Source organism: Eubalaena glacialis, chromosome 5, assembly GCF_028564815.1.
Source record: "Eubalaena glacialis isolate mEubGla1 chromosome 5, mEubGla1.1.hap2.+ XY, whole genome shotgun sequence".
Lineage (NCBI taxonomy): Eukaryota > Metazoa > Chordata > Mammalia > Artiodactyla > Balaenidae > Eubalaena > Eubalaena glacialis.
The window spans coordinates 139,335,791-139,351,376 of record NC_083720.1 but is presented as its reverse complement, the minus strand read 5'-3'; positions in this window follow the sequence as shown (position 1 = coordinate 139,351,376).

The window sequence follows — 15,586 nt, the reverse complement described above, 5'->3', positions numbered from 1 at the left end:
TACTGTGAAAACTCATCCTGTGCCAGGCACTGTGCTGAGTGTTGAGTTACAAAAATGAATAGAACCTCACATAAATATAGTCAGCTGATCCTTGACAAAGGAGCAAAGGCAATACAATGGAGCAAAGATAATCTTTTTGATAAATGGTGCTGGAACAATGGGACATTCACAGGCAAAAAAAAAAAAAAAAAAAAAAATGAATCTAGACATGGAACTTACATCCTTCACAAAAATTAACTCAAAATTGATCACAGACCTAAATGTAAAATGCAAAATAATAAAACTCCTAGAAGATAACACAGGAGAAAACCTAGATGCCCTTGTGTATGGTGATGACTTTTTAGATACACCACCAAGAGCATGATCCATGAAAGAAATAATCAATAAGCTAGACTTCATTAAAATTAAAACTTCTGCTTCACAAAAGACACTGTCAAGAGAATAAGACCATCTACAGATGGGGAGAAAATATTTACAAAAGAAATATCTGATAAATGTCTGTTATCCAAAAAGAACACTTAAAACTCAACAATAAGAAAATAAATACTATGATATAAAAATGGGCCAAAGACTTTAACAGACAAGTCTTCAAATAAGTATGTGAAAAGATACTCCACATTATGTGTCATCAGGGAAAGGCAAATTAAAACAACAACGAGATACCACTACACACCTTTTAGAATGGCCCCAAATCTAACACACTGACAACACCAAGTACTGCTGAAGAGATGAAGCAACAGTACTCTCATTCATTTCTGGTGGGAGTGCAAAATAGTACAGCCACTTTGGAAGACAGTTTGGCAGTCTTCCAAAACTAAACATATTCTTGCCATATGATCCAGCAATTGTGCTCCTTGGTATTTACCCAAAGGAGCTGAAAACTTATGTCCACACAAAAACCTACACATGGATGTTTATAGCAGCTTTATTCATAACTGCCAAAACTTGGAAGCAGCCAAGATGTCCTTCAGCAGGTGAATGGATAAATAAACTGTGGTACATCCAGACAATGGAATGTTATTCAGCACTAAAAAGAATGAGCTACCAAGCCATGAAATGATGAAAGAACTTTAAATTCGTATTACTAAATGAAAGAAGCCAATCTGAAAATACTATGTACTGTATAATTATACAGTACATATAGAACTATATGTACAGTGCAGTAACTGTATATGTACAGTAACTATATATACAGTACAGTAACTATATGACATTCTAGTTAAGGCAAAACTATAGAGACAATAAAAAGATCAGATCAGTGCTTTCCAGGGGATTGGGGTTTGGGCAGAAGGGAGATGAATAGGCACAGCACAGAGGATTTTTAAGGCAGTTAAAATACTGTGTATGGTACCATAATGATGATACATTTGTCCAAACCCATATAAAATGTAAAACAATAAGAGTGAACCATAATGTAAACTAGGGATTTTGATGATTATGATGCATTGACGTAGGTTCACCCAAATGTATCATCCTGGTGAGTGACGTTGATAATGAGGGAGGCTATGCATGCATATGGTCAGGGAGTAAACGGGAAATCTCTGTATCTTCCCCTCAGTTTTGTTTTGAACCTGAAGCTGCTCTAAAAATATAAAGTCTTAATAAAAAATTAAAATAAAAAAGAGGAAAAATGAATGACACAATCAATTTCTCTAAGGAGTTCACAGTTCAAAGGAGCAGACAGGTAAGTGAACGAGCATGAACATGTGGTAAGCTAGACCACAGCAGAGTCAAGCATGGGGTGCTAATGAATAGAGGAGGGATATGTAACCCACTCTGACTCCAATAGATTGGGTCAAGAAACAATTTCCTGGAGATGGTGACATAGCTGAATCTTGTAACCACCATTTTGATAATACTGATAAGTTCTGCTACTTCTTTTAGGACATTTACTTACATTAAAATTCATCATAATTTAACTCCCATGATTTCTAATTGTATTCCACCCCAACTACCCCAAGTCATGGTTATATAGAAAAGGCAAATTAATCAAACCAGAATTAGAAGGTCTGCACTAGTTCAGCCATTTTTCCTGCAAATTTTTATAACAGGAAAAAGAAATTGTACCAAAAGCACAGAAATTATTTCCAAGTTTGCTTTTATTTAGTTATCCACTATAGATATGAATGGTATTAATTATGGCCCATCCCATATTGGTATATTTATATTTTGATACATATTTTTGGTGAGACATGTGATCATAAGTCAATCTATCATTAATTTCCAGCTAACTAATCTCTAATACTTTCAATTTATTGCTAAGGTCAATATCCTTTGAGCAAAACCATGCTTGAGAAGCATTAGGTCACTCTTTTTCAGAGTTGCTTTTCAGGCTTAAACAAACAAATGAACAAAAAACTTGATTTTTACAGAAGCAAGTAGAATCCTTAAAAATATCAGGCTGAAGAACTTTGATTCAACTTAATAGCCTAAAGGAAACATTTAGGAATAGCTTCTTTTAGATGCATACGAAGGTCATTTCTTCCATTACTTGAAAAATACAGTGTTGTTAGATTGTGTAGTTGTAGCCTACAGGCAAAATAGTGAATAATTTATTGAAACATACAACTTTATCTCTAAAATTTTTGTTATAATCTTTCATTATTTTATTGATATGAAATGCCTATAATGTAAATACTATTATAAAATTATAACCACATTGAATTTTAATCTGTAGTTGCATCTATATAATTATATTATAACCAGATCAGTCATAAGTCCTTAAAATAGTATTATATTTGCATAATGGTTAAATTTTGTTTTTTTAAGTATTTAATTTTTCAGCTTGAGTAGGATGATACCTACTCAAAGATAACAAAAATAGGGTAGCTTGAACAAAATATTACAAATATGAATTATCCACCATTTAACTACTTTGGTGTAGCTTGCAATATTTTGACATACTGACATTTCAAATCCACGTAATATCTAATGACTACTTTGTACAATTTTTTCAGCTTAAACTAAACTATAGGCTGTAAACCAATGGCTTCTTGACACAGCATTTTATGTAACTTGCTTTTCTTGTATTATATGCCTTTTGTTCTGTTGCAATTGCTGATTGCTTCCATTACAGTAATTACCATTCTTCATTTTCTCTCACAGAAGATTTCCTGCACTTCCTATTACTTAAAACATAATTTTATAAATGACAATAACCAAAGAGGAAAGGAGAAAGTATAGAGCTTTTAGTTCTGGTCATAAAACTACCACTTGTTGGTTTTCTGCTCAATTGATTGTGTTCATTGTAACAAATTCAGGATCACTCCTGAAGAGATGGTCATATGAAGAATGAAATCCCTGGTAAGTGGGACATGTTACAGGAAGCACATAACTGAAATCAGCACTCGCTGAGCTCACGTTGTTTTGCATGCTAAATACAAAGGTAAGAACAAGCATCTCCCAATCTAGTGAGGTTTCCTCATGACTCTTTCTCAAAGTTTGATCCCAGAGCCTATAGCATCAGCTTCATCTGAGAAGCAGTTAAAAATGCAAAATCAAACTCTAGAGTTAGGGCCTAGTAACCTGTGTTTTAACAACCCCCCCCTGAGGTTTATGATGTGTGCTAAAGCTTGAGAACCACTGCTTTACCAGATGCTCTTATAGATCACTTTCCTTTCTCACAAAGCACTTATCTGAATAAAGTGAAATGATACATGTTTATTAATACATGGGGCTTCTTCATGACCTTTCCCCAACTAGTCTGCAAGCTCCCCTGGAACAGGGACCTCTGTGCTTGCTTATCATGAATCTCCAGAGTCCTGCAGTGTCACTTAGCTCTCTGCAACGTTATCTTTGGTGAATGGCATCATGCTTTTGAACTTGACTCTTAAAGGTAGATATTACATAAATACACAAATAAATTACAAGGAAGATTATATCAAATATTAAAGTCAAATGTGAGGGTAAAAATAGATTTGGCCTTTCACTTTATGTGCCTTAGACATATCTTGTCTTACTTGGTAAGATGCAACATTGAGATCAAAGGCATTTTCATACGTTTACTATAATTAGGCTAATGTTTATAGTAATACAGTACAGTTTCACTATATATAATATATACATATATTATTTGCTTTATTTCTTTATTATAACATATAAAAGTGTTTAAGTTTATATAATATAGTTTAAAATGCTTTCACATTGATTGGTTCTTTGATCAAATGGTGGGAACAATATTTTTAAAATACGAGTAGTTTTTGAGGCAAAATATAAAAAGAAGTCACCAACAAAAGGAGTCTATTGAGAAGCATTAGCTCACATTTTTTCAGAGTTGCTTTTGAAGACTTAATGTCAAAATAATATGATATTTTAAAAATTTGCTCCTTGCATGAGTTATATCCATAATCTAATTCATGTGCTTCATTCTTTAACATAACTTTAAAAAGATTCATGCAGCTACCTTTCCAAATACTTTCTCCCTTGGCTCTTGGTCTGTTCATTTTTCTGATCTTTGATGAGAGTATGCATAGAAAAGCAAGGTAATTTCATAAGAATAAGATGCATCATCTTAATTCTGTATTTACAGATTTTCTAAGTAATACTTAGAAATAATATGTGTAGGTTACTATTCATCCTTACCTTTAAAGCACTTACAGAAAAAAAAAAGAACTGTCAACACAAATGTAAGTGCAATTATCTATGACATGCAGTATCAGGTCTGCCCTTGACATTCGCAAGATCAAGACAAGAGGAAATGGAGGTTCAAATTCCATATGTCTAAATATGTAAATGTTACATTAAACTCAAAACAACAAAGAGTTAAATATGCTCTAATCTTTTCCTTTATAAAAGGCACTCCTCAAAATTACCTGGAAGGACAGAATTTAGTGCCTAAATGTGGCTGTGTAGTGTGCCCCTCCTCCTCCTCCAGCCCTGGCTCAGTCTTATACTATAGCAGAGCACCCCAGCTGGGACTAACAGATCTGTCCAAAGTGTCCACGAACAACCTCCCCTTGGCCGACACTTGAGCCTGGAGGTACCCACAACAGTGGTATATAATCCACCCTAGAGAGGACCCAGGCAGGCTGTGGACACAGATTAGGAGCCATTTGGGTACAAAATTCCAGTGCACAGGAACAAGTACCATGGTCTGGAAGGTGATGCATGGGCTCTGAATGCACACATCTCAACAGGCCCAGGGATGCCTCAGCTCACGGATAGATGCAGCTGGAAGGAGACCAGAGTGTGGGCCCTCAAGCGTATGGCAATGCAGGGTTTCTATGTGCCTTGGTCCACGGGTGGAACTGTGCAGCACACAAAAAAGAAGATGTTTGAAGGTAACACATTCTACTTGTCTTTGCCCAAGTCAGTGAATTTCTTCATGCTTTCACTTCTTTTGAAAAAAATACCTTTCAAATTTTTCCCCCAAGCATTTCCAAGGCGGATTGAGAGCTGCCCTCTAATCACTTTTCACATCATTTTTGTCTACTGTTTTTCTTATTTTAATGGCATTATTTTAAGAAAGGAGTCATGTTGCCAGGGTAACCAGAGTGGAGAATAGGCATTGTTGTCACTGCAAAAAACTTAACTCTTCTTGAGTAAATTTCCGCTGTAATATTAGACCCACTCAATTTTACTGAATAGTTTACAGTTTCTGCCTATTTCTCACCTCTCTTTCTCTCTCTTTCTCTCTCTCTCTCCAAGTATGGCTGTCCTGTTGATTTTCTCTTGAACCTACTCTTTTTGTACCTACTATTTAATATGGCCACTGTCTCCTTCATTCAATAGCTTTTCTCTTCTGTTCATTACTGCACACTCGACACTGCCAAATGGTAGCACTGGCAGCTCATTTAAACTTACTCAGAGAACCTTGCTCTACTGGTAACTTTTCAAGTTGGCCTTGAATTACAACATCTGTACAGCCAGTGCTTAGATGATTTCTCTGCCATTATTACTGCCCCACAGGACAGGACTGGGCAGCCCAAAGTGGGCATTGAGAGTAGAACAGAAAGCCAACATAAATATCCCTTCAAAGCTATTTTCCATTTTCACTTAACATTTTTCTGTGCCTTATTCTATATTTAAACTTCTATTTCAAAATAATTTCATTGAAAGGAAGATCCAACATCGCCACCATAGGTCAATCATTAAAGTTGGAAGTGGAATCACACAGGACTTATTAATTTATATCAAATAAACAGGTCAACGATGAAGCTGCTTTGCATATATTTAGTGGTTTTTCATATCAGAAATTTTTTGATATTCTTATTTATTTTATAATATTTTAGTTAATGCTTTGAATCATACTAGTTTACTGTGAATAAAGAAACACACACTTTTACACGTTTTCTTAGGCTATTCTTCCTTGGGATTTAAACTTAACGAGGAAATAAAACCTCATGCTCTATCAGGCTGTGTGCTCTAAAAGTTCTGAGTAATATTATATTAGCACATTCTCTATGAACCTGCAGTGGTTAAATAGAAAACAGCTTCATACCCTAGTGCTTTCCAGAAAGGATCATGGTTATTTCCACCTCATTCTAAGGGAAAACAATCTCAAATCGTTTGACTACTAATTTGTCTTTGATGCTGCCACTTTGCTTGTTACTGAATGTAAAAGAAATAGATGTTGAATTTAGAAATCGAATTGCTTAAGGAGACATTTGCAAATAGATAATGATGCTAGTGCAAAGCAGAAAACATAAAAGTCAAGAAAACACTGGAAAAGAGGAAGAAGTAGAACAGGCATATAGGGAAGTAAACAAACACCTGGGAAGTAAAGAAAGCAAGTTTTACTTGTGCAATGAATAGTGAACAAGCACAAGTAGTGGGGTGCAATCAAAACCATGTTTATAATATTACCACCCTGTCTATTTAACTTCGCTCAGTGGGGCTACTTTTCACCTGTCACTGGATAAAAATTTAGGCACCCATGGCTTTTCTGCTAACTCATAGCTAATTCAAGTTGCTGTCACCTTATGTCACAGAGTCTTAATTCAGTACAATGAATGCCCAGTCCTATAGTTTAAAAGTCAGAGTTTCCAACTTCAGACAAAATGATAGTTACTCCTCTTTTTCCAGTAGGCTCTGTCTTGATGAAAAGCCTGCATGCTTGCAGTCATGGGCAAGTGCCAATCAAGCTGCCTGCTTTCTGGGCTTGGCTGAAGTAGAAAGCAGACTCCTTCCTGGGGGTAGGCACTTCTTTGGTTTCTTTGGTGATTCCCCTCAACCTCTTCCCCCATCATGGAGGGTCTCTCAATTTTCAGGGATATACCCTCTTTCTATTACAGCTTTCATTCGTCTGAGTTTGATCAGAGGAGAGAAACTGCTAAGGGAGATATAGAGTAAGTAATGTATTGCAGGGATCATACAATGTAGGAGCTGGTAAAGCAGTCTATTGTCCTGAATCTGGTGATGACCCTAGAGTTACTATAGGTCAGCCAGACTGGCTGTCAAAAATGAAAGCTGGACTTGGATGAGAACAGAGACAAACTGCACCTTACAAGGACAAACAGGGACCCTCAAGACAAACTATAAAAGGGCCTGGAGGAGTTATGAGTTCAAGTACAGCATTATGCTAATTAGGCGAGCCAGTGAAACAGCAACTATGAACGCAAAAACTGCCTGGCCCCTGCACTGACCTTCAGAGCTTAATGGTTAAGCTTTACTTCTGCCTTTACTTCTGCCTTCCAAATGCCTGGCATGTTTCTCCCAAAGCCAACATGGCCTGAAACCATATAGGTAAGCAATTACTAGGAAATGTAGATCCAGATTGACTAAGGTGAACAGTGTAGGGCCACTACAAAACTCACCATTTATTTCTGCTGGTGCAGATAAGAATCTCAAGAAAATTCATCTTGTCTCTGCAGAGACTTGTTCAGACACCAAATGGCAAAATTATTGGACAAAATCTTACACAATCCCTTTTTCTCTCTCTCCCTGTCTCTCTCTCTCTGCACAAATCAGGTCCATGGGAAACATATATCCAACACACCCCGGACAGACTTACCAACCAAAGTGTTCTCTTCTCCTTTATTTCTGCCTTCAACCCAGGTTCACTGCACCAGCTCTGCTTCAGAGAAGAGATGTCAAACTGTCTGAAAGGTCTCACTGAAGTCTTTCTCTTTAGATTTGAGGGGAAGGGCAGGGATTCCTGCTCCTGGGGATGGGCAGAGCACTCAGCCAGTCCAGCTGTCGCTAGAGAAATTCTCATTCTCCAAATCCTCATCCCTAAATACCCTCAATGGGGGTGGGAGTTTTTGGAATCATGTAACTATTTTGTAATATCGCCCATGTAAATTCACATCTTGTTCTAGCACTGAGGTTTGACCTAGCTAGTCTTTTATATTTTGGCACTTCAATGAGAGCATCCAATTTAACTTTCTGTTTTTAAGAAAAAAAAAGTATACCTAAAGTTTTATATTTCCTTACACATTTATATTTCCTTATGCATTTAGCCTATGACTGAAATTCCTACCTATTTAAGTTTAGAAGCAGCATGGCATACATAATGGCTTATGGACTACCTTCATTTTCCTATAAATATATGGAGACTACTATCCATGATGTGTGTTTCAATCTTACAAGAAGGATGTTAATGTTAATACTTTAAATATTAACTATCAATCCTCTTAGGACTCAAAACCATTGCATGTACCCTACTTACTGTTTCATTTGTATTTTTAAACCAAATTTTATAGCAGCTCTGAATTCTGCATCTTCCTCTACTGGTAGCATCATCCTGCAATTTTTCAATAAAACTAATAGCAAACCCAACTCTAGCTTTAGAATCATAAAAACAGCCTGCTGTCTCCTCAGTATTGATGATCTGATAATTAAAATGAGACCTGCTACTAAGCACAATTATTTCTGATCCTGTGGAAAGAGCTGTACTTTTGAACTCTCCAAACCACATCTTTCTGTACATAAAATTGATAACTAGAAATGGGCTTGGGAAAATTCACAATCAGGGAAGATCTCAGACAAACAGGGTAGAACACATGAGGCAGTGCAGTGAGGATGAAAGCCGCAGAAGCTAAAAAAGATATTGGGTGGCACTTTCTCATTTATTTTAATGTTAATATAGAATATGAAATCATAATACAAGTGAATATTTAGAAACTACAGAAAATAAAAATAACGAATTACCCACTTACCTAAACTTGAAGAAGTCTCAAGACTTAAACAGCAATTTAGCAATTCCTTTTTTTTTTTTTAATTTATTTTATTTATTTGCACAGGCCTCTCATTTTGGTGGCTTCTCTTGTTGCAGAGCATGGGCTCTAGAGGGCAGGCTCAGCAGCTGTGGCGCACGGGCTTAGTAGTTGTGGCTCGCAGGCTCTAGAGCGCAGGCTCAGTAGTTGTGGTGCACGGGCCTAGTTGCTCCACAGCATGTGGGATCTTCCCGGACCAGGGCTCAAACCCATGTCCCCTGCATTGGCAGGTGGATTCTTAACCACTGCACCACCAGGAAAGCCCAGCAATTCCTTTTTTTTTTTTTAATATTTGAATTTTACTTTATTTTTTTATACAGCAGGTTCTTATTAGTCATCAATTTTACACACATCAGTGTATAGATGTCGATCCCAATCTCCCAATTCATCACACCACCACCCCCAACCCCCACGGCTTTCCCCCCTTGGTGTCCATACATTTGTTCTCTACATCTGTGTCTCAACTTCTGTCCTGCAAACCGGTTCATCTGTACCATTGTTCTAGGTTCCACGTACATGCGTTTATATACGATATTTGTTTTTCTCTTTCTGACTTACTTCACTCTGTATGACAGTCTCTAGATCCATCCACGTCTCTACAAATGACTCAATTTCGTTCCTTTTTATGGCTGAGTAATATTCCATTGTATATATGTACCACATCTTCTTTATCCATTTGTCTGTCGATGTGCATTTAGGTTGCTTCCAGGACCTGGCTATTGTAAATAGTGCTGTAATGAACATTGGGGTGCATGCGTCTTTTTGAATTATGGTTTTCTCTAGGTATATGCCCAGTAATGGGATTGTTGGATCATATGGTAATTCTATTTTTAGTTTTTTAAGGAACATCCATACTGTTCTCCATAGTGGCTGTATCAATTTACATTCCCACCAACAGAGCAAGGGGGTTCCCTTTTCTCCACACCCTCTCCAGCATTTGTTGTTTGTAGATTTTCTGATGATGCCCATTCTAACTGGTGTGAGGTGATACCTCATTGTAGTTTTGATTTGCATTTCTCTAATAATTAGTGATGTTGAGCAGCTTTTCATGTGCTTCTTGGCCATCTGTATGTTTTCTTTGGAGAAATGTCTATTTAGGTCTTATGCCCATTTTTGAATTGGGTTCTTTGTTTTTTTAATATTGAGCTGCATGAGCTGCTTATATATTTTGGAGATTAATCCTTTGTCCGTTGATTCGTTTGCAAATATTTTCTCCCGTTCTGAGGGTTGTCTTTTCGTCTTGTTTATGGTTTCCTTTGCTGTGCAAAAGCTTTGAAGTTTCATTAGGTCCCAATTGTTTTTATTTCCATTACACTAGGAGGTGGATCAAAAAAGATCTTGCTGTGATTTATGTCAAAGAGTATTCTTCCTATGTTTTCCTCTAAGAGTTTTACAGTGTCCGGTCTTACATTTAGGTCTCTAATCCATTTTGAGTTTATTTTTGTGTATGGTGTTAGGGAGTGTTCTAATTTCATTCTTTTACATGTAGCTGTCCAGTTCTCCCAGCCCCACTTATTGAAGAGGTTGTCTTTTCTCCACTGTATGTCCTTGCCTCCTTTGTCATAGATTAGTTGACCATAGGTGTGTGAGTTTATCTCTGGGCTTTCTATCTTGTTCCATTGATCTATGTTTCTGTTTTTGTGCCAGTACCATATTGTCTTGATTACTGTAGCTTTGTAGTATAGTCTGAAGTCAGGGAATCCGATTCCTCCAGCTCCGTTTTTTTCCCTCAAAACTGCTTTGGCTATTCGGGGTCTTCTGTGTCTCCATATGAATTTTAAGATTTTTTGGTTCTAGTTCCATAAAAAATGCCATTGGTAATTTGATAGGGAGTGCATTGAATCTGTAGATTGCTTTGGGTAGTATAGTCATTTTCACAATATTGATTTTTCCAATCCAAAAACACGATATATCTCTCCATCTGTTGGTATCATCTTTAATTGCTTTCATCAGTGTCTTATAGTTTTCTGCATACAGGTCTTTTGTCTCCCTAGGTAGGTTTATTCCTAGGTATTTTATTCTTTTTGTTGCAATGGTAAATGGGAGTGTTTCCTTAATTTCTCTTTCAGATTTTTAATCATTAGTGTATAGGAATGCAAGAGATTTCTGTGTATTAGTTTTGTATCCTGCCACTTTACCAAATTCATTGATTAGCTCTAGTAGTTTTCTGGTGGCATCTTTAGGATTCTCTATGTATAGTATCATGCCATCTGCAAACAGTGACAGCTTTACTTCTTCTTTTCCAATGTGGATTCCTTTTATTTCTTTTTCTTCTCTGATTGCCGTGGCTAGGACTTCCAAAACTATGTGGAATACTAGTGGTGAGAGTGGACATCCTTGTCTTGTTCCTGATCTTAGAGGAAATGCTTTCAGGTTTTCACCATTGAGAATGATGTTTGCTGTGGGTTTGTTGTATATGGCCTTTATTATATTGAGGTAGGTTCCCTCTATGCCCACTTTCTGGAGAGTTTTTATCATAAATAGGTGTTGAATTTTGTCAGAAGCTTTTTCTGCATCTATTGAGATGATCATATGGTTTTTCTTCTTCAGTTTGTTAATATGGTGTATCACATTGATTGATTTGCGTATATTGAAGAATCCTTGCATCCCTGGGATAAATCCCACTTGATCGTGGTGTATGATCCTTTTACGTGTTGTTGGATTCTGTTTGCTAGTATTTTGTTGAGGATTTTTGCATCTATATTCATCAGTGATATTGGTCTGTAATTTTCTTTTTTTGTAGTATTTTTGTCTGGTTTTGGTATCAGGGTGATGACAGCCTCATAGAATGAGTTTGGGAGTGTGCCTTGCTCTCCAATTTTCTGGAAGAGTTTGAGAAGGATGGATGTTAGCTCTTCTCTACATGTTTGATAGAATTCACCTGTGAAGCCATCTGGTCCTGGACTTTTGTTTGTTGGAAGATTTTTAATCACAGTTTCAATTTCATTACTTGTGATTGGTCTGTTCATATTTTCTATTTCTTCCTGGTTCAGTCTTGGAAGGTTATACCTTTCTAAGAATTTGTCCAATTCTTCCAGGCTGTCCATTTTATTGGCATAGAGTTGTTTGTAGTAGTCTCAGGATGCTTTGTATTTCTGCAGTGTCTGTTGTAACTTCTCCTCTTTCATTTCTATTTTTATTGATTTGAGTCCTCTCCCTCTTTTTCTTGAAGAATCTGGCTAATGGTTTATCAATTTTGTTTATCTTCTCAAAGAACCAGCTTTTAGGTTTATTGATCTTTCCTATTGTTTTCCTTGTTTCTATTTCATTTATTTCTGCTCTGATCTTTATGATTTCTTTTCTTCTCATAACTTTGGGTTTTGTATGTTCTTCTTTCTCTAGTTCCTTTAGGTGTAAGGTTAGATTGTTTATTTGAGATGTTTCTTGTTTCTTGAGGTAGGCTTGTATAGCTACAAACTTCCCTCTTAGAACTGCTTTTGCTGCATCCCATAGGTTTTGGATCATTGTGTTTTCATTATCATTCATCTCTAGGTATTTTTTGATTTCCTCTTTGATTTCTTCAGTGATCTCTTGGTTATTTAGTAATGTATTGTTTAGCCTCCATATGTTTGTGTTTGTTACATTTTTTTCCCTGTAATTGATTTCTAATCTCATAGCATTGTGGTCAGAAAAGATGCTTGATATGATTTCAATTTTCTTAAATTTACTGAGGCTTGATTTGTGACCCAAGATGTGATGTATCCTGGAGAATGTTCCATGTGTACTTGAGAGGAAAGTGTAATCTGCTGTTTTTGGATGGAATGTCCTATAAATATCAATTAAATCTATCTGGTCTATTGTGTCATTTAAAGCTTGTGTTTCCTTATTAATTTTCTGTTTGGATGATCTGTCCATTGGTGTAAGTGAGGTGTTAAAGTCCCCCACTATTACTGTGTTACTGTCGATTTCCTCTTTTATAGCTGTTAGCAGTTGCCTTATGTATTGAGGTGCTCTTCTGTTGGGTGCATATATATTTATAATTGTTATATCTTCTTCTTGGATCGATCCCTTGATCATTATGTAGTGTCCTCCTTGTCTCTTATAACATTCTTTATTTTAAAGTCTATTTTATCTGATACGGGTATTGCTTCTCCAGTTTTCTTGTGATTTCCATTTGCATAGACTTTCTTTTTCCATTCCCTCACTTTCAGTCTATATGTGTCTGTGTCCCTAGGTCTGAAGTGTGTTTCTTGTAGACAGCATATATTTGGTTCTTGTTTTTGTATCCATTCAGTGAGCCTGTGTCTTTTGGTTGGAGCATTTAATCCATTCACATTTAAGGTAATTATTGATATGTATGTTCCTATGACCATTTTCTTAATGGTTTTGGGTTTGTTTTTGTAGGTCCTTTTCTTCTCTTGTGTTTCCCACTTAGAGAAGTTCCTTTAGCATTTGTTGTAGAGCTGGTTTGGTGGTGCTGAATTCTCTTAGCTTTGGCTTGTCTGTAAAGCTTTTGATTTCTCCATCGAATCTGAATGAGATACTTGCCAGGTAGAGTAATCTTTGTTGTAGGTTCTTCCCTTTCCTCACTTTAAGTATATCATGCCATTCCCTTCTGGCTTGTAGCGTTTCTGCTGAGAAATCAGCTGTTAACCTTATGGGAGTTCCCTTGTATGTTATTTGTCGTTTTTCCCTTGCTGCTTTCAGTAATTTTTCTTTGTCTTTAATTTTTGCCAATTTGATTACTATGTGTCTCGGCGTGTTTCTCCTTGGGTTTATCCTGTATGGGACTCTCTGCGCTTCCTGGACTTGGGTGGCTATTTCCTTTCCCATGTTAGGGAAGTTTTCAACTATAATCTCTTCAAATATTTTCTCGGGTCCTTTCTCTCTCTCTTCTCCTTCTGGGACCCCTATAATGCAAATGTTGTTGCATTTAATGTTGTCCCAGAGGTCTCTCTGGCTGTCTTCATTTCTTTTTTTCTTTATTCTGTTCCACAGCAGTGAATTCCACCATTCTATCTTCCAGGTCACTTATCCGTTCTTTTGCCTCAGTTATTCTGCTATTGATTCCCTCTAGTGTATTTTTCATTTCAGTTACTGTGTTATTCATCTCTGTTTGTTTGTTCTTTAATTCTTCTAGATCTTTGTTAACCATTTCTTGCATCTTCCTGACCTTTGCCTCCATTCTTTTTCCGAGGTCCTGGATCATCTTCACTATCATTATTCTGAATTCTTTTTCTGGAATATTGTCTATCTCCACTTCATATAGTTGTATTTCTGGGGTTTTATCTTGTTCCTTCCTCTGGAAGCCCTCTGCCTTTTCATCTTGTCTGCCTTTCTGTGAATGTGGTTTTTGTTCCACAAGCTGCAGGATTGTAGTTCTTCTTGCTTCTGCTGTCTGCCCTCTGGTGGATGAGGCTATCTAAGAGGCTTGTGCAAGTTTCCTGATGGGAGGGACTGGTGGTGGGTAAAGCTGGCTGTTGCTTTGGTGGGCAGAGCTCAGTAAAATTTTAATCTGCTTGACTGCTGATGGGTGGGGCTGGGTTCCCTCCCTGTTGGTTGTTTGGCCTGAGGCAACCCAACACTGGAGCCTACCTGGGCTCTTTGGTAGGGCTAATGGCAGACTCTGGGAGGGCTCACGCCAAGGAGTACTTCCCAGAACTTCTGCTGCCAGTGTCCTTGTCCCCACAGTGATCCACAGCCACCCCCCCACGCCCGTCTCTGCAGGAGACCCTCCAACAGTAGCAGGTATGTCTGGTTCAGTCTCCCCTGGGGTCACTGCTCCTTCCCCTGGGTCCCGATGCACACACTACTTTGTGTGTGCCCTCCAAGAGTGGAGTCTCTGTTTCCCCCAGTCCTGTCGAAGTCCTGCAATCAAATCCCACTAGCCTTCAAAGTCTGATTCTCTAGGAATTCCTCCTCACGTTGCCAGACCCCCAGGTTGGGAAGCCTGACGTGGGGCTCAGAACCCTTCACTCCAGTGGGGGGACCTCTGTGGTATAAGTGTTCTCCAGTCTGTGAGTCACCCACCCAGCAGTTACGGGATTTGATTTTACTGTGATTGCGCCCCTCCTACCTTCTCATTGTGGCTTCTCCTTTGTCTTTGGATGTGGGGTATCTTTTTTGGTGAGTTCCAGTGTCTTCCTGTCGATGATTGTCCAGCAGCTAGTTGTGATTCTGGTGTTCTCACAAGAGGGAGTGAGAGCACATCCTTCTACTCCGGCATCTTGGTTCAGGGCGCCAGCAATTCCTTTTTGATACGACAAAAAAGTTGTGGGGTGAGTAGACAAAAAGAAGACGAGTGTTTTTCCCTTTGAGAATATTTGTGAGTCATTTCTCAAACTTTCATTTTATTATGTTAATTTTGGAATCTCCTTAGGCAATTTTAAAGTAATTCAGTTATTTTTCATGGCATGTAATACAGTGAAATAATTATGATAGTACTAAAGACTGTCATACCAAATTCATTTTAATACAATGTGTAATACTAT